The sequence below is a fragment of the Struthio camelus genome, chromosome W (assembly GCF_040807025.1).
Source record: "Struthio camelus isolate bStrCam1 chromosome W, bStrCam1.hap1, whole genome shotgun sequence".
Taxonomy (NCBI): domain Eukaryota; kingdom Metazoa; phylum Chordata; class Aves; order Struthioniformes; family Struthionidae; genus Struthio; species Struthio camelus.
In genome coordinates, this window is record NC_090981.1 from 34,445,010 (window position 1) to 34,463,476 (window position 18,467).

At 34.7% G+C, this 18,467-nt stretch overlaps 1 protein-coding gene across 18 annotated transcripts in view; it reads left to right on the forward strand.

The window, feature by feature from the left end:
• Positions 1-18,467, forward strand: part of LOC138064345 (uncharacterized protein KIAA0825-like) — a 262,588-nt gene that overhangs the window by 173,887 nt on the left and 70,234 nt on the right. The window lies entirely within an intron of this gene.

Below are 18,467 nucleotides of genomic sequence, written 5' to 3' on the forward strand. Positions count from 1 at the left end.
GAATTGAGTATTAAAACTGTGAAATGAGATGGTTCTCCTTTCCTACCAAATAGAGAAAAGCATTGCTTGTTGACCCCCCAGGGTTTATCGTTTAAAGTCTAATATTCTCCATAAAATGTACCTGATTCACAAGCAAAAAGACCTCTTTATCATTTGCTATGGCAATAACTAATATTAACTGCAAGCTGATGGGGAGATCTTGAGATTTGTGAATTCCTTTTCTGATGCGTTCTTAAGGCATCATGTTCAGCATCTTCTTCTAACTTATCCCTTCGTTGAAACTTATCCTTTTATTGAAACCTATCCTTTATTGAAACCTAAGGTAAGGTATAATTTAGTGTACCTCTTTGATTGGCTATAAATAATTTTTTTTTTAATCCTTGAGATTCTTGAGAACTAGCTAAAGCTGATCTCTGATTATGTTTGAGGATGTGATTAAGCAAGATTTTAAATGTTGGGAATTCCTCGTTCTTAATTTTGATATTTCTATATGCTTTTGATTGGAGGGTCTACCCAAACTTTTTTGGTATCTACTAATCCAACAATTAGTTTCTTCCATTTACTTAGCATTCTAACTGTATAACATCATAGTTTTTAAAAACTGTTAACAACATAATATGCTTCTCTCTTTTTCTGTTAAGAGTTTCTGAAGAAAACTCTAAACATAGATATTTATGGATAAAGATGCAGATATATGAATATATTTGTGTTTATATTTTTATGTATAAGTCATATAGCTGATTAAACGTATCTAATATGAGTAAAACATTCGTAATTCTGATCATATCATGTATGAATGGCTTGGGTTAGCATTTAAGTACTTGGCTCTCCAATAAGTTCAACTCCTCTACTTTCAGTTTCTCCCAAAATCATCTCCCAGCAATTGTGGCAGATGGTAAAAAGAGGGTAAAAGAACCTCTACAGCACTAGAGAAGGTTTAGATACCTTAAGGTCATCTCACAGATGTTCCTCAATGTGGCAGTGTTTTCTGATACCTCAGCATGTAGATTGAAAACTGGAAACTTTTGCCTTTCTGGATGATCACTGAAAATAAGAAATTTTAAAATTTCTTCATTTACACAGAAAGGTAAATTTTTGAGAGTGATTATACTACCATAGGCTGTTTGACGTATCTCTGGGGATACTTAAATTTGAATGGCTAGGTTTTTATCTCCTTTCAGTTACTCAGGAGCTAATTCATAAATTAGGTATTAAAGACTATAAAGTAGAAATTTTATGGGTAGCTTAGGTTTCATTGACTATTTTTTTCAGTGTTCTGGAACTTCAAATTTATTTTTTATTAAATGTAAAATCAATTACGTAGTTCTGTGTACATCAAAATGCACTTCCTTACTAAATGGAAACTAAATTATGATATTTTTTTCACCCGCACATCTTTTAAAATTTTAATTCTTCTTACTCTTTTTCATTTTTAAATACCTTTTTTGATCATATATGTGAGTATATGTACACACATGCATGCCCTTTTTATATTGTGCTGTGTAATATCTAAGCTGTGAACTTTGATGCATTGTTAAACAGTTGTCAACAAAAGAATGGATTTAATATTCTTTGTTTAAAAATATTCATGTCTGTTGTTGAATGAGACAGTCTATTCAATCTTATAAATATCATATTTAATAAAGAACTATCCCCAGCAAAGAAAAAAAATGTCTTTATCCATAAGCAACCAGATGAGAAATGGATTTTTATTCAGTCAAATCCTTTTAGTCAATGAAACAGCACTTTCATGCATACTGCACTCAAGTGATAATTAATATAGTCTAATTCTGGACATGATGCCTGAATTGATGTAGTGTCATCAATACCCCGTGTTAAAATCAAACCTTGACAGGGACTTAACGCTCTGGAACAGGTCATCATATGATAATACTCTTTTTTCCTTTCTGTATTTGTCTTCAACCAAGCAAAGTATTACAAGATGGGGGGGAGAAAAAGGGAAATAATTACAAATGAAGAGTGACGCAGGCTGTGAATAGAACATATGTTAGGCTAGGCAGAGGCATCAGTGAATTATATCATTTCATGATGAAGCGGCACTGGGGCTGAACGGACCTATTTTAAACCTTGATGTATTTTATCTCTACTGTATTTGGACTGTCATCTTTGGAGAAAGACTTTGTGTAATTGAGAGTCAGCTCCAATCTGCGTGACTTGAGCATGAAGTGTAGGCCAGATGAACAGTGTTATGGAAGAAAGGGAAGCATCTAATAAGGTATAAATGAGTAATAACCTTTATACCTCAGACATTGAAATGTGTTTTATAAAATATGATGTTCAAAGGCATTAATTTTAAGGTTCTGTTAATAATATAAACAGAGTTTGAAAGTTGTTTACAATTTACTTTTACTTTGTTATTTTAATAAAGTCTACATATTTGCAGTTGATACATCCCTTTTCATGTTGATACAGATAATTATAACAGAACTAGTTTTTCTTCATATCATTTATATGATTTTAGTGTATTTTTGTTCTTCAGTTCAAATTCCTTTTCATAGGCCGTGATTATAGTTCTATAATTATTTGTTAATTTTGAGGGGAATTTGTATGTTTTGATAATTTTTAAAATTTTAATGCTATAAATAGTTAGAAGTCTAAAAGAGGTCTCAGGGAGTCTATGTTTGTATATATTTTCCTTTGAGTGTTGTAAAAGTATATAATTTTAAGAAAGATAAGTTTCCTACTTTTCAGCCACTGTTATGAAGCAAGAAATTTTGCTTGCTAGTAGTGTAGTATACATAAACTTTCCTTAGTAGTGGTAATTTTGGAAGATTTCAAGGTAGTTTTAATAAGACCTTAATAAGACTTTGAGCAAGTCCTGCTTTTTTCATGTAAAAGAGCCTGTAGATGCCACAGAGTGCAACCAACACACTAAGGAAGCATATTCCAGACTTGTATTCATTTGAGTTTAATTACATCCAATGTTCTATTTGGATCTGTTGTTGTTAGTAGAAAGATTTGTAGTGATGTGGTTTCTCTCAAGTGATTAAAAAAAGATAGAGATGTCCTAGCCTATAGATAAAGTAAGTAATTGTCTCTTTCCAAAAACCAAAGCCATATTTGTTCTGTTGATTTCCAAAGAGATATTCTTCAGACAATTCACCTCTAAAATATATTTTCATTCTAACGGCTATGGATAAGGACAGGTTTTTTGCACAGCCTATTTGTTCTGTACAAAACGTTTTCTTCTTAGGTTACTGTAGTTATAAGCATCTTTTGTGCTTTCTGTGCGTAGTTAGCTAACAGTTTCAATCTTAGAATAAATGGAGTTAATGCTTTTTCTGTCATGTTGAAAAACAGCTATTCAAAAGGGACAGGAAAAAAAGATAAAATAATGCAGGAAAGAAACCTTTGTACTGGAGAGGACTCTTACCTGTTAGCCAGATTTGCATTGACCAATACCTGCATGCAGGGCACTGCCATAAACTAATAAATTCCATGCAGATACAATATAGGTCTGCATGCATAGCTATGACAGCAGAATTTGGGCCACAGAGGTTTTGGAAGAAATTCTTTGTCCTTAGATCCTGTGCATAAAAAATGGGTTATTGCATATTTTTTTTTTACATTTCCTTCATCACAGAGAAAACACAAATTCTTTGTATATATAGACTATAGCTCTAATTTGTTAAAGGAAATAATTTAGTTAACTGTGTGTGACATCACTTCACTCCAAAATGCTAATATGATCATACTGTCTTTTCTTTATTCTCTGCTTTTAAAATGTTTTATAAAGATCGCCTTATTTTTCCCCCTCACAATTTGAGCTCTGTACGACTAACTTATTTTAGTGATCTGGAAACTGGGTCTGTTAACATTGTTTTTTGAATGGTGTTTCAATTATTTCCTTCATATGACTGGTCCTCATGACTATTTTACTGGGCACCTTCACACTGCTTTTTTACTATTCAGATGTATATGACTCTTGATTTACTTTTTCATGACTTTAATATATTTAAATTCTTCCCACATACACACGTGTTCATACACCCACATATTTAAAGGAAGTCAACAGTCATAAAAGCTACCTGTGTTATCCAGTGAGCAGATGTGTTGCTGTTGAACTGCCTCCCTTAATGATTCTGCTATGTTAATTCACTGGAATCTGATGTTCTTCCTGGAAACCAAACAGTAAAATTATTTTTGCACAAGGGGAAAAGAGTAGCACTAGCAGAGTCTGCAAGAATGAATTCTATGAAGTATTATAGGAGCATTGTATGGAGTACTGGGCAAATGAAAGCTGTGATTCTGCTTTAAAACAGCAATAAACTTTTGTGTCTACAGAGTTGAGAAGCTTTTCAAAACTGCTGTTTACCAGTAGACAAGGAAGAAAATAGCATCAGTAGAGCAGTAATAAGACTTGTTCACAAATAAACTCAGGGTGACGTAGGATAAATATCACCTGTGACCACATTTTTGAAACATTTATTTATGGTTTTGAAATAAATGAAATATCAATTCCAAATGTCTACTTGTAAAATCTGCTACATCTTTGCCATTGCATAAATGATTTGTGGTGCAGTTTTCTCTCAGTGTGTTTTGCTTTGGGCTTTTTTCCTGCAGTGTATCATGCAAAACATACTGTGTCCATCTAAGTTCCCCACGCTCCTGCTGTGTTATCTGATAAATTTGATAAGCGTATCTGTGATCTTCTGGGTGAAGGTGCCCCTCTGTGGCAGCTCTGGCCATCATGTTCTCAAATGCATTATCGTTTTGTGGTCAGAGTTCACCTTCTTTTTTAGGAAACTTGGTTTATAGAATTGAAAGTATTATTTTGGGGCATTGTGGCCCACTGGGGAGTTAAAATCCATAACAGATTTCAGAAATTTGACAACTCCAAAAAAAAGTTGGCTGAATTGATAGGTGGACTGTGAAGCTTTTGCCTAGTCAAGCTGAAGCTGTGGTCTTAACAAAAGCTTGTGCAGTTTCAAGTGATTTGGACGACTGTTACAACAAAAGATACTTCAAAGTGTATAGTAAAATATAGCTCTTTTTCACTTCTTTTTCTTTTTATGCCTCTTTAGATATCTTATAGTAATAAAACAGTATCCTGAGTTGTAAAGAATGATGACTCATGCAGTCAGAATGAGAAGTATATATTTCTTGACCTATTGTGAATAGCATAAACCAGTTTTCATATGGTGGATTGTAATAGCTTCTGTTTTGGTTTGGTTTGGTTTTTTTTAGCACATGCGTTTAGTGTAAAAATCTGTTGGAGAAAATGCATGCTTAATGGCAAACACCTGGTGAGTTTATAGTTTGAAGCTGAAAATGAGGTGTTTGCTGTATCTGTCTGCACACCAGTTTGTGATGTTCCTTGTGAGTTTCACACTGAGGAGCGGCAGAAGTTTGAGGGTGGCAGCAGATTAGTAGGAGAGCTGCTGGAGGTCTAGCAGTGCTCACGGTTCATTGACTTAGAACGTGACTTGTAAAGTAGAATAACCCCTTCTCTCTACCTCAAATTTCAGCAGAAAACTCAAGATTAAACAAGAAAAATTGAGAAAAAGTGAAATTTTCACCAGAATAAGACACATAAATGAGCTGTTCTTCTAAATTTTCTTTAGATTACTTTGACTTGAGATCTATACCTCTCTTTTTTTTTTCTTCAGAAAGAGTACATGTGAGTTGTAGCTTTCCTACTAAGCTTTGGATGCTGCAATTGTGTTATTAATACTGCTGCTAATGTTAAAACAAGACAAGAGGCAAATGAAAGCTTTTTGATACATAATTTTTAGATTCTAGAAGTGGCTGATTTTTAACCGTTCCACAAATGTTAATATTACTAATTATCTGGAAAGTGATTGAAAAATATATTTGTTATATTTTTCTTGTTTTTACAGAGTGTTTTTTACATGACAAAACTTAGAGAAGTTAGGTATTTTGTAAGACTTGCTTTTAATATGTATCTTGCAGCATAAAAAAAACTGGTAACAGGAAAGTTGTGAGAATATCTTTGAGTTTTTAGTATTTTTACTTTAAAGCTTTAGTTGATTAGTATATTTTAGGGTCTTTTGAAGTTTTTTAACAGCTGCAATAGTTTTTCAAGTCATAAGAGAATTCTAGGAGGTAAAAGGTAAAGTGTCTACCTTATGAATAAAAATAATAATGTAATAGAGATATAAATAATAGCAAGCTATACCTCTCCCAAAAAGGTTTGTTACCAAGTTCACTAGTAAAACATGCTGCATTCAAAATAACCTGAAAGAACTTTTATCTGTTGAAAAAGAAAAATCAGAGTATAAAGAATCAAGTAAAAATATTGACAAAAGGTAAATAGGCACCTAGATCCATAATCGCTATATTTTTATTCTGTCATTAAAAACAGCAAGTTGAAGAAAGGTCAGGAACAGGAACATATTTACCTTCCAGTTTTTATTGCCCACTTTAGCAGTTTCCTTTAAGTGAGCAGCATTGTCCACACATATCAGTTAACAAATAAAAAAAAAAAACCTTTAAATAGCAGCATTTATTTGCAAATCGAATCTTCTTTCATTAGCTATGAACTAGGAAATAAAGATAGATAGAAAGAATAGAAAACTTATTTGGGGATTGACCTTGTTAACACAGTGTATCTACCTAAACAACTTCTACAGGTTTATTTCTAGAAACTTTTTATTTTATCCTTTTTTTTCTGGAGCTATCATATTTTATTTGTTGCAGCTATCATAAAGAAAAATTGTGCTTTCATTTATATTTTATTTTTCCTGTACCACTTTTGCTGTATCCCAAAGCACTAATGGAATATAAGATCATGTTCTGAGCTTGTTTTGTTTAAACAGGATTCCCCTTCCAGTACCATACAGCAGCTGGTAGTGTTTAGTGACCGTCTGTACCAGTACTCCCATCTTTTTAGCATTAAAATTAATTTTCCTCATCTTGGCATACAAAGAACCCAAGCGTGCCTCTTGCCTCATTACCTGAAATTTTACAGTGACACCAACAGCAGGGGATGTGGTGGACCAGCTTTTTGGATATCAAAAGTAGAAGCTTTGGGAGTATTAGCTTGAGGAGACATTGCAGTTCTTACACCTTTTAATAGGTTTTTCTTTCCTGTCTGCTGACGGCTGCAGCAGTGTGGAAGGATATCATCCAGGTTTTTCTGTCAGTTTGATAGCTTGCAGGTAAGAGAAGGACTGAGCATATATCTGAAGTGTATATTTAATACGTACTGCTAAGCAGCAATCTTGTTGACAGTCACAGAGGAAGCTGAATGACTGTATCTATTTGTTTATGTAAAGTGTAGGGTAGTGACCCAAGGTAAAATTAAAGTATTTTGTTGGAACTATCTTTGCTGCTCTTGCAGTAATGCACCTATTTTGTGCATAGATTTTGATCTTCAGTTTGGGACCATATGAAGCTCCAAAAATCTGTATTCCTGAGGGTTATATTTGTATATAAATACAATAATTAGTCCTAGATGTAGATAGATATAGGTAAATAAATATACATACATATAGATAGATAGATATATTTATAGATATGTAGATATATTTAGGAGACAGGAGCATCTCTCATATGAGGAACAGCTGAGAGAGCCGGGACTGTTCAGCCTGGCGAAGAGAAGGCTGAGAAGGGATCTTATCAATGTGTATAAGTATCTGAAGGGAGGGTGTCAAGAGGATGGGGCCAGACTCTTCTTGGTGATGTCCAGGAATAGGATGAGCGGCAACAGGCACAAACTGAAACACAGGAAGCTCCATCTAAACATGAGGAAAAACTCCTTTACTGTGAGGGTGACTGAGCGCTGGAAGAGAGCCCAGAGAGGTTGTGCAGTCTCCTTCCTTGGAGTTATTCTGAAGCCGTCTGGACAGGGTCCTGTGCAGCGTGCTCTGGATAACCCTGCTTGAGCAGGGGGGCTGGAGCAGATGATCTTCAGAGGTCCCTTCCAACCTAAACCATGCTGTGATTCTGTGGTACAGGGTGTGTGTGTATGTATTCAGTCATATCCCTGTGGCATGCAAACAAACTACATGTTTAAATATTGTACAATTGAAGTACATTCCCCAAAACATTGAGAAAGCACTTAGAAGGAGATACTCACCTGACTCCTGGACTTGGATGCCTGCGAGAAGGGAGGCAAGGCAGATTGTAAAGCAGACTTTAAGCAGACTTTTCATCGAGTTTTGTGCATCCCTGATTCTGTCAGGTTGTGTTATTCATGCATAGATCATGCCTCTTGATTTATGACCCTGAGACTGGAGATAGACTGAGGAACATTGCATTTTTGGGATCCCAGCTGGATGCAAACAGGCAATGAGACTAAGGCGCTCAAGTTGGGGATGTTCTGGACATTCATGGAAACAAGAGTACTGGGCACCTGGACCTCTTCGAGGTGAAAGTGGGAGCTATGTGGTTAAGGTGCCTCAGGTTAGGCAGCCTCAGGTAGCAGATGCGCAGGTGGAGTTCTTCTTCTTTGTTTTCTGATTGAATTCTCAGACAAGGGAGCTTCTTCCATCAAAACCCTTTGAATCAAGTCCTACAGGTTCATGAAGAAAGACATTAACTGTATTTAGTGAAACAGGAAAACTTTCCAGTTTCTTCTAAACGTGGGAGACTACCTTTTCCAGGCTGTAATACATCTTTCCAGAAAGTTCTTGCTTGTGGAAAACACTGAAAACCAGGGACGTGTTAAACTCAATTCTGAATCCCTAATGCAGCAGAAATTCTGTTTTGATTTGTAAATCTGTCTATGCAAAAAGAATTAATCTTTTTTTTTTGGCCACGTTGTCCTTTAATCAGGACTCACGTATATCTAACAAATGCAGATTAGTTTGTAAAGAACTGCAAAGAATAGTTGTGAATGATTCTCTGTTCTGAAATGTATTTTCTGAAACAAATAATTTTTTTCTTTTGAAAATAATTACATAAGGACACTGTTAAGACGTTATAAACAGACAGACGGAACAGTTGTTCTATTTTATTGATCTAGAATGTTTCCTGCTTCTTCTGCTTCTGCTTAAATATGTTCCAGTCTTCTTTTTCAGTTTATTTTATTAAAAATTGTCTATTTAAATAGGTCTATTTAAATTGTCTATTTAAATAGGTACTGTTAAATGTTTCTATAACTACAAATAAATGCATGGGTATACACTGTTGAGTGTTTAAAGCATTTCCTAAGTTAAAAAAATGGAATCAGATTATTTGCTAAATGTAATCTACTGTAGAGGTGAGTGACGACTAAACACTGAGTTAAGTTCCATTATTGGTTTGGAAATCTGAAACTGCAGCATAGCTGGCCCTTTTTTATATTTTTGTGATATGGAGGAAGACTACATTAATGTTATCTTACGACCTGGTTAATGTGATATTTTGCTTTAGATTGTTGTTTCAAAGTCACAAATTCACATGACTTGCTTCATTTGTTTCCCTTTTTTGGTGTTAGCTATTTTTTAGGTAAACTTCTGTCTTTTTATTACCATTTCTTTCATTTTCAATCAGCTTTCCTATTTTTGTAATATGAAAAAAGCCTTTAGAAAATTCCAGATCTTTTAAATTTCCAGATGAAATTTTCCTTGAATTTATGAAAGTGGAATAATTTTTTGAGAGCATTGACATAGTTTCCAAAGTGACTAAATCAATTTTGAATTAGAACTTTGAAAAGAGAGGGTTGCAGCTAGTGTTAGAAGGCAAGAAGTCAAAAGATGAACAGAAATCCCCAGAAAGAGAGAGAGGAGAAGACTATATTCTGAAAAATTAAAAAGAGGTGTACCAAAAAATTAATATTAAAGGTGTAAAGGACTTGAGTATGTCAGGAAAGCCACAGTGGGAAAAAACCTACAGAATTAGCCGTCACGGAGCAAGGTGCCTATCTTCACTTGCCAAATCAGTGTCAGTAAGATCCTTTCTTGGGCGTGTTCTGCCGTGCTCTACCTAGAAACTCATACTTTTGTCAGACTCAGATGTATGCCATAGATAGTTTACATGAAATCATGTTAATTTCCTTCTGAAAAAAATCAGTGTGATTAGTTGAATGTACCAGAATATTTGAAGTTATTCTGTAATAAATCGGAGCACTACTGTCTGTCATATTGAAAGTGGAAGTGAGAAAGCAGCTTCAGAGTCAGCAGAATTATACTGATACAGATTGGAAAGTTAAACTTATGGGATCTGAGGTCAAGTCTTAACATCATTGACAGCTGTTTTGCGATTGACTTCAGTGGTATCAGGATTCATGTATTTGGAATACCACTGAGGAAACTGTGAAGTGATAATTATATTTTATGATTATATACAACTTTAAGGTAATATATTTGTAGTCAAGAAATACTTTACAAATAAATTTATAATTTACATATGTTAAGTATATTTTAACTTTATCCTTATAATGTATTTATTCAATATTATTTTGCAATATTTAAAGATATTACCCTTTCATGTAGTCATAGAAATATATTTTTATTGTTAATATAAAAATACTATTTACATATGAAATACTGTAAAGCCATTTTAAAAAAGTTAGGCCTTTGAAAATAGGCACTAAAAATAACAGATTTTATTATTTGACTTTTTTCTGAGCTCTTCTGTTAGACGGAGATCATAAATTTGTTTGCTGGAAAGTTAAAAATATCACTAGATATGGCTGCCTCTGAAGCAGGTTCATATGTTAGCTTACTTTAAACATGACAGCAGTCTTTGAAATGGCAGTTTTAAAGGAAAAAAAATTTGGATTAAGGAACTTTAGATCTAGAGTGCTTTATTTAATTATAGAATTGTAATCATTGTAATTATATGTAATATCATCATATTTAGATTCGTTTAGTTCAGTGTTTAAAATTTAAATATACCTCTAGAATATATTTGGCATAAAATAAGCTCAGAATTTATGGGAAAAAAAGGAACACAAAGGGATTCTTTGATAGGGACCTAGTACTGAAAACTGTCTGTGTAATCTTTTATTTTTCTGCTTATTACACATAAGCACCTTGATTAAAGTCATTGCAGCTACCTACCTGATTAAAAATAGGTGTTTGAAGCATAAAGTTCCATTTTCAATTCATGAGTTTTTATTTTCCTTGCTTTAGTTGATAATTTTACAGTCACTCAAAATATGCAAGAGCTGCACAAAATGCACGTTAATAGAACTAGAAGGACTTGTAATGATATTGTTTCAGGAAAAACATGAAAGTTTCTATTTCACTTTTAACAGGTTTAGTGACTTAGTTATCAATAATAGGAGGATCAAATTAGACCATTAGCACAACTGAAAAATAAATGGAGACCTCCATTCTATAAACACAGCATCCAACTGACTCAAGTATTTGCAGAACTAAGATTTTGTGGCAGAGCAGCCATTAACAGGAAGTGCAGCATTATCTTCTATTTTTTGAATGGAGCTGTAGACAGTTATATTTTTTGAATGAAACTATGGACAGTGTTTGGAAAGTGGAGACAGCTTAATACATTTTTATGCAAAAAGTACTGTGAAATGCATACAGCTTTTTCTGATTCATTTTTGATTTTTGCCTTGGTTGTATGTTTTAAATAAGTTCTGTTGAAATGGATAGTAATGTTTTATTAAAAGCTGCTGGTTTACTTCATAACCATTATTACAGAAACCTCTCTCTAATCTCAGATATGCAGCCCTTTTCCCCAGCTCCCTCACCCATACCTGCTTTGGCTGTCACTTGTAATAAAAGTCATTCAGAAATGATGGCTAAGGTGAGACCATCCTTTTAGAATAAAAAAGAACAACAAAAAGAAATGAAAGAATAACAAATACCAGTAGGATGATGTGATTCAAAAAGTCTGTGAACTTGCTTTCACTGTTAGTGTCATCTTTTTCCCTTACTCAAATTCTTTCTAACTCACCTGTCGTGTGGCTGGCACTGTAAATATATTTAGATGTCAGATTACCATTGAAATACCTTAACGCTTTTAAAAATGTGCATCAAGTTCTCTGTGACAGAAACAGTGTCCTCCTACAGCTCTCAAACATGAACAGGAGCTTCTGGATCTAGTGGTATACAAATACATATTTATAATAAATAATACTAATGTGAAATTTTGTGAGCTGAAATTTTTAAGTCACATATTATATGATATGAGGTCTCTTAGATCACTTCAAAAAATACAGTTTCGTTACGAATAAAGTAAATCATTATCTATGTACATCACAGTATTCTGTTCTAGATGGACAGCAGCATTAGCCAGAGTTTTGAAGTAAAGGAACCTTAACCTCGTTGTCTTTCAAGTTTCTTTCCTATATTTGAACATATAGAGTTCTATATGTTGATACGTATTTGATAAGAACATTTCATTTTTTTCTGGTACCTTTCCAGAGTTCTAGCATGCAGTGAAGGTTTTATAGTCGCTGTGCAGTGCAGCAGATGTCATTCCATTTGCCTAAGTCCTGCTGACATTTGGAGATGTGGATTAATTGAGCTACAGAATGAAATTTAATTAAAATTAAATACAGACTTGGCCATTGTATCTGTTCATTTTTTACACTCTAGTGTGTACATTTGCAGTCAGCGCCATAGTTAATTTGTTTAATCAGGATGCTATGGGGGAGAAGCTGCACTTTGTTTTAAGCTAAAATTGTGGCAGATGCCAAGTAGAGCATCATTTTTATAATATCATGTGATACATGTCATGTAAATGATGCTATTGATGTGCCTCAGAACAACATAAAGGGTGCAGATTATTCTATTTGTGAAGTTACTGGGAAAAAAAGGAGTACGTAAGAGGTGCATTTTGGTTTTTATTTCTTTAAAGATTCTGTTTAAGCTGATGTTTTAAGTACTTTGTGAATTTAGTTTGCTTATTAGGAAATATATTGAAAGAGAAAGAATTACAAAAGTGTAATTTATTTCTCTCATAAAGTGCCATTGTCAGAATTAGTTTAGCCTTGAGATAGATTTGTAATGGAAATGTCAACAGAAGGCATTAAAAATGCCAATACTTGATTGTAAGAATTTTATTTCTTAATAATTAAGTAGGTATTTATGTGGGAAGCATTAGTTTTTCTTTTCTCCTCTCTGACCAAATTAATAAGTAGCAAATACTAGGTAGAGTAGAAGAAACACTAGAGGATTATGGATTCTGTCTTTATGCATTTAATTTAGGTCCATCTGGAAACACTTCTGCTCCCTTTTATGTAGGTAGTTACTAATTTTAGGTATTCTGATTCATTCTAATTAGGTGCCTAAAGTAGCCAAAGTAGATGGTACAAATCTGTGTATTAATATAAAGAAGATATTAGTAGATACCCTCCTGAATACAGCATAATAAACCTAGTGACGTTTCTACTGTGAAACTGAAGGATTTAAAGTCTCTTATGTATTGAATGAACTGACTTTAAAAAAGTTGAGTGTATTTGTTTTCAACTTTGCCCTTCATTACAAGGCAAATTGTTCAAGTCCAGTGTGCTTTTCCAAGGCCAATCTTAAAAGAGTTTTAAGCCTTCTCTGAGGTACTGTCTAAAAGCAGGACCGGTAAAACCTGGCTCAGCACCTTTGCTATTCTGCCTCAACCTTAGCAGCCCAGAAGAATTGTGACAAAACTCCTAAGAATATAAGAATGGCAGGGCTGAGCCACCAGAAGTCATCTGGCCAAATTTCCCATCTTACAGAAAGCAAAAGTAGATACTTATAATGGAGCATATAGATGGGAAATAGAGTGATGTTTCTCAGAGTAGTCTCTTGTCTTCAACAGTTTTTGGCTCAGAGACTTAACCACAGGAAGCGTCTTTATATTTAATAACTGATGAGAGATTTCTCACCCATGAACCTTTCTACTCTCCGCTCAAATCCATGTAATCTTTTAGCATCCACAATGTTCCATAATTTAGTTACACATTATGTGAAAAACCACCTCTTTTTGTTTGTTTTTAACCTGCTCCTGTTTCTCTACATTTTATGCCCACCAGCTCCTGTGCTGGAGGTGATAGTGTAAAGTGGGTTCCTTGTCACCAGTTCTGTGCTGCTCAAAGTTTGGTAGACTTCTATCACATCCTACTCGGTCACCTCTTTTCCAGGCTGAAATAATTTCACCTATTTTTGTACCTTATTCAGTTCTACTGTGGTAGGGTTTATTTTGTTTTGTTTTGTTTGAGGTAGAGGGATGGAGGAACCAGAAATGCATACAGTATCCAAGATGTGAGCAAGCCTTGGATTTATATCCATTCCATAGTATAATCCTCTTCTCTATTTTCTTACTAAATCTGAATGCTTAAATCCCAAGATACCTCAAAATCTTATGCCTGGATGGTAGTAATCAGCTCAGAGCCCATCATTTATGTAGGTAAAGTTAGGATTGTGTTTCCCTTATACATCACTTTGCATTTGTCTCTGCTGAATTTCGTCTGCCATCTTAATGCCCAGTAATTCAGTGTCATGAGGCCTTTCTTATTTTTTTTCCACAATCAGTTCTTCACTTTGCCGTTTGGAATTACTTAGTATCATCAGAAAATTTTGTCATCTCACATTCCTTCACTCACCCTTTATTTGTCATTTATGAATAAATTAAACAGCTTGGATGCCTGTGGAATTGCTCTGACATGCACTGACTGTTTATTCCTACCTGTGTTTCCTGTGCTAAACCAAAGTTTATCCATGTCATGACCTTGCTTTTTTGCTGCGACTGCTTAGTTTCTTTAGAAGGCTTTGGTGAAGGACTTTGTCAGAAACCTTTGAATATCTGAGCAGACTATATTAAACAGATCTCCTTTATAAACCTGACAGTTGATTGTTGATACCTTTGTGACATATGACTTCCCTTTACAGGCACTGGACTGACTCTTACCTAGTGTATTTATTTACCTAGTGTATTTATCTATCTGTGCACAAATTCTGTTCTTTATTTTGGGATGTACTGACTTACCTGGTACGCTTGTGAGGTTTACCAGTTTGTAGATAATCCCTGGAACACATCTTAAAAATTGATGGCACACTTACCACGTTCTAGTTCTTAATTATCAGGGTGGTTTAAAGTGATCATCTGCTAGCCCTTTGAATTGTAAAGCAGAATGCCTATTCCTCATGTGTTTAAAAAAACATTACTATAAGCTTTTTATGCCTTTTGTGAGTATTTACTCAAACTCTCTTCTGGACTGTCTTATTGTGTTTTTATACCTAACCTGCTACAGTTTATGATAGTCTTTATTTTCAACTTTCTGAATAATACCTTCATGCTTTTAATAACCTCCTTTTCCCTGCTGTCTAATTATGTTAAATTCTTTTTGCCCTTTCTGTTCCTTGAAGTGACCATTTGCTTTCTGCTTCCAACATAGTATTCCTTGTCTTTACACTGCCTACAAGAATTTAAATCTGAACTGCCTCTCCTTGGTATATAAAGCTTTTCTTGCGTTGTATGTAGCAGAATGATAGTGCTGAAGTTGAATGCAGCTTTTTGAAGTGAAGCACAGTTGCACAGTATTTTGGTGGTTTGTCACTTCTGCAGGAATGTTGAACTTAAGTGCATTACAGTTGCTGTTATAAAGTGGATTTTTGACAATAACGTTTCAAATCAGGTCTGGTGTTCTTCTTGAAATCAAGTCAAAGGTTTCTTCTCTCACAGGCTTCTAAGCAGACTGCTCCATCAATCAATTGCTGACCATGTCCACAAATTTAGTCTTATCATCAGGTCACAATGTGATATTTCTCCAACTCACAGGGTATAAGTTTCCCATTACTGTTGCATTCTTGCTCTTGACTCTCCCTCAGCATATCCTAGGCAGTCAATCAGGTCACCAATTCTGATCAGGCAGTTGTAACGTAGTTCCAGTCCTACATTTTTACGATTTAGGTTTTGAATTTCAGTCATTATAGAAGCTGTATTTCTTCAGACAGCTAGAGTTAAGATCAAATGCAGTCGGTTTCTGGAAACAGACTGAGCCAATATCCCAACTAACCTGAATTCTTAGCATCTTTCTGAAACTGTACAACTACAGTACCAAAAAATTAAATGTATTCTTTGGCATTATCCTCTGTAACATCTCTTTCCTCTTCTCAGTTTTAATCCCCTGAAGTTTGACTTCTTTTGCTGCTCTTATTTCTATCATACTGCTTATTTCATAGAGTAACACACATAATCATGGCAGTTTACCAACCAGGATGAACAATGATTCCGAAAGGACTGTCCCCTGTCAGCTCCCTGGAGCTGACAGTCAAATTCAGAAAATGTACTACAAATTATTATTAGAAGGCATTAAAAAAAAAAATCTTTCAAAGGCCTTGCAATACCCACGTGGTAAGAAAGGGGTTAGGCCAGTCAACTGTGGAGTAACAGATGAAAATGATTCACTATGTAGGATCATGCTATTGATATGCGTTTTAATAGCAAGTGAATAGAAGACTGGAAAGGTAGCTGGAAGCAAGTAGTGGATGTGCAAAAGAAAGATTTGGTGAAGATAATAATGAGGTATATCAGGATTAGGTAAGAGTCTGGATGAAGAAAAAGCAAAAGACCAAGAATTATTTAGAAGATGCTAGGGTAGTGAAGCTGGATAGTTACCCCACTGACAGAACTGTGGATTTGAAAATGGAGAGAGAGATTTCTTAATAAAAGCATTAGGGAATAGAAAGATTTTTAACCTAAATTCCAAGATAATAGCATGACATTTAGGAGCAGATAGTGAAGGGACAATTGGAGAGAAGACACAAGAGAAAGGAAGATTGACAAGTTTTTCAGAGTCAAAATTGAGTGCTAGCAATGATAGGAGGAGCAGAGGAATGATAGTAAGAGTAATAAATTCTAAATTAGAGGTTTGACTATAAAAGAAAGAAGGGAAAGATGTGAAGAGACAAGACCTTTTACAGAGTTATTAGAGAAGGTACAGGAGAAGAGCATTCAATAGGAGAACAGCCTGGGAGAGGAAAGTCACGGTAGCACAGGTACAAAAGACACTGGAAAAGAATAAGCAGATCGCAGTGCTGAAGATCAGACTAGGAGGATAATATATTTAGGGCTGAATAGATGTCAATCATTGTTTAAGAGATGCAAGAACACCCGACAGGAATATCTCAGAATTATTTTGGAACTGTTGTAAGGGAAGAGGCTAGTGAGTCACCTTGGCAAAGAACCTGTATTCAGCAAAAGCCAGCACCGCTTGTTCTGTTGCCTCATAGGAAGTGAAACATTGAGGGAAAGCCTGATTTTAGGGGAAGCTTGTTTCTGTGTGTATAATGACTCATTTAAACTCTGAAGCACAGTAGTGCTGTCTAGTATATTTATTTTATATATTTCTCTTTCAACTATGTCCATGTAATGTCTTTTGTTTTAAAATTTTGCCAATTTATTAGTCTCAGTTATCTTATGACATTGAGCTTCCTGGTTAACTAGTCACTGTTTTTCCTTCTACAATTTTAAACTGATTGCCAGTGAGGGTCATCCTATGCCTTTTTGTTTGTGTGTTTAGGGTGGCAAAATAAACTGAATTTACAACTGTTACTCTATCATAGGCCTGCATAGTTTTGGAAGGACTTATTTTTCCATCTACCTTCTTTTTGAACTTCAGAAGTGAGATCATCTGGTAATATTGAGTAGGTAGCCAGTAATTCTCTGTGGAGTGACTTATTCACTTGTATTCGTTTAGGGGCAAAACTAATCCCTCATCTTCCCTCGTTGCAAGCTTGCAAATATAAAGTTTGTTTAAACGAGCTTTATACTCTATTTCATCTGAAAGCCGAATTCATTTCAGAATCTGTTTTAGACACTTACAACTTTAACAAGCATGGGAGCATTACTCAGGGTGATGGAGATCCCTATCCTCTCTTATGTCCTGGTTCATGCTGCTGTGGGAAATACACACATGCACTTTTACATTGAAAATTGGAAACTATGGTAATATGAGACAAAAAAAATGTCCTGCCCTTAGTCCAATTAGAAATTAATAATCTGCCTATATTATACCCCTTTGTCTAAGTGATATAGAGTCTAATACCTCTGACATTTGCTGCAGAAATTGCTCTGTGGGGTTCTCTGCTTCACATAATTTGGACTTGCCCCAAGATTATTTAATTATGGAAAAGAAATTTGTGCTGTCATTGAACCGGTGTTGGAGATTTCAAGTGGAACCAACATATGCTAAACCTATATAAATTATTTAGCCAGATTTAACTTATACTTTTCCTTTTACGCATTGTGGGTGGCCTAGTCTAGAGGCTGTAGTCAGAGCACACTACCCCTGTCCCGGAATAGTTACTGTATAAATAGAAGTAATTCTAATTTACATGTTTTGAAGACAATAAATTCTCAAAAGACAAAAAAAAAATTTCAGGGCAGCCTCCTAAAGGTATATGATTACACTGGTAGTCTTGAATTGGTGTAAGAGGCTCTTCTAAAGATATGCTCTTGTTTTAATAGATTTTGTCAGGTGAACACTATGGGAACATTTTTCTGCTGTATTATTTAGATTGTGATATTGGGCTTTAAAGTTGCATAAAATCAGAATTGTTTTCATCAATCTTGAGAACAGTCACTACAATATATTTATTTTTTATTTTTCC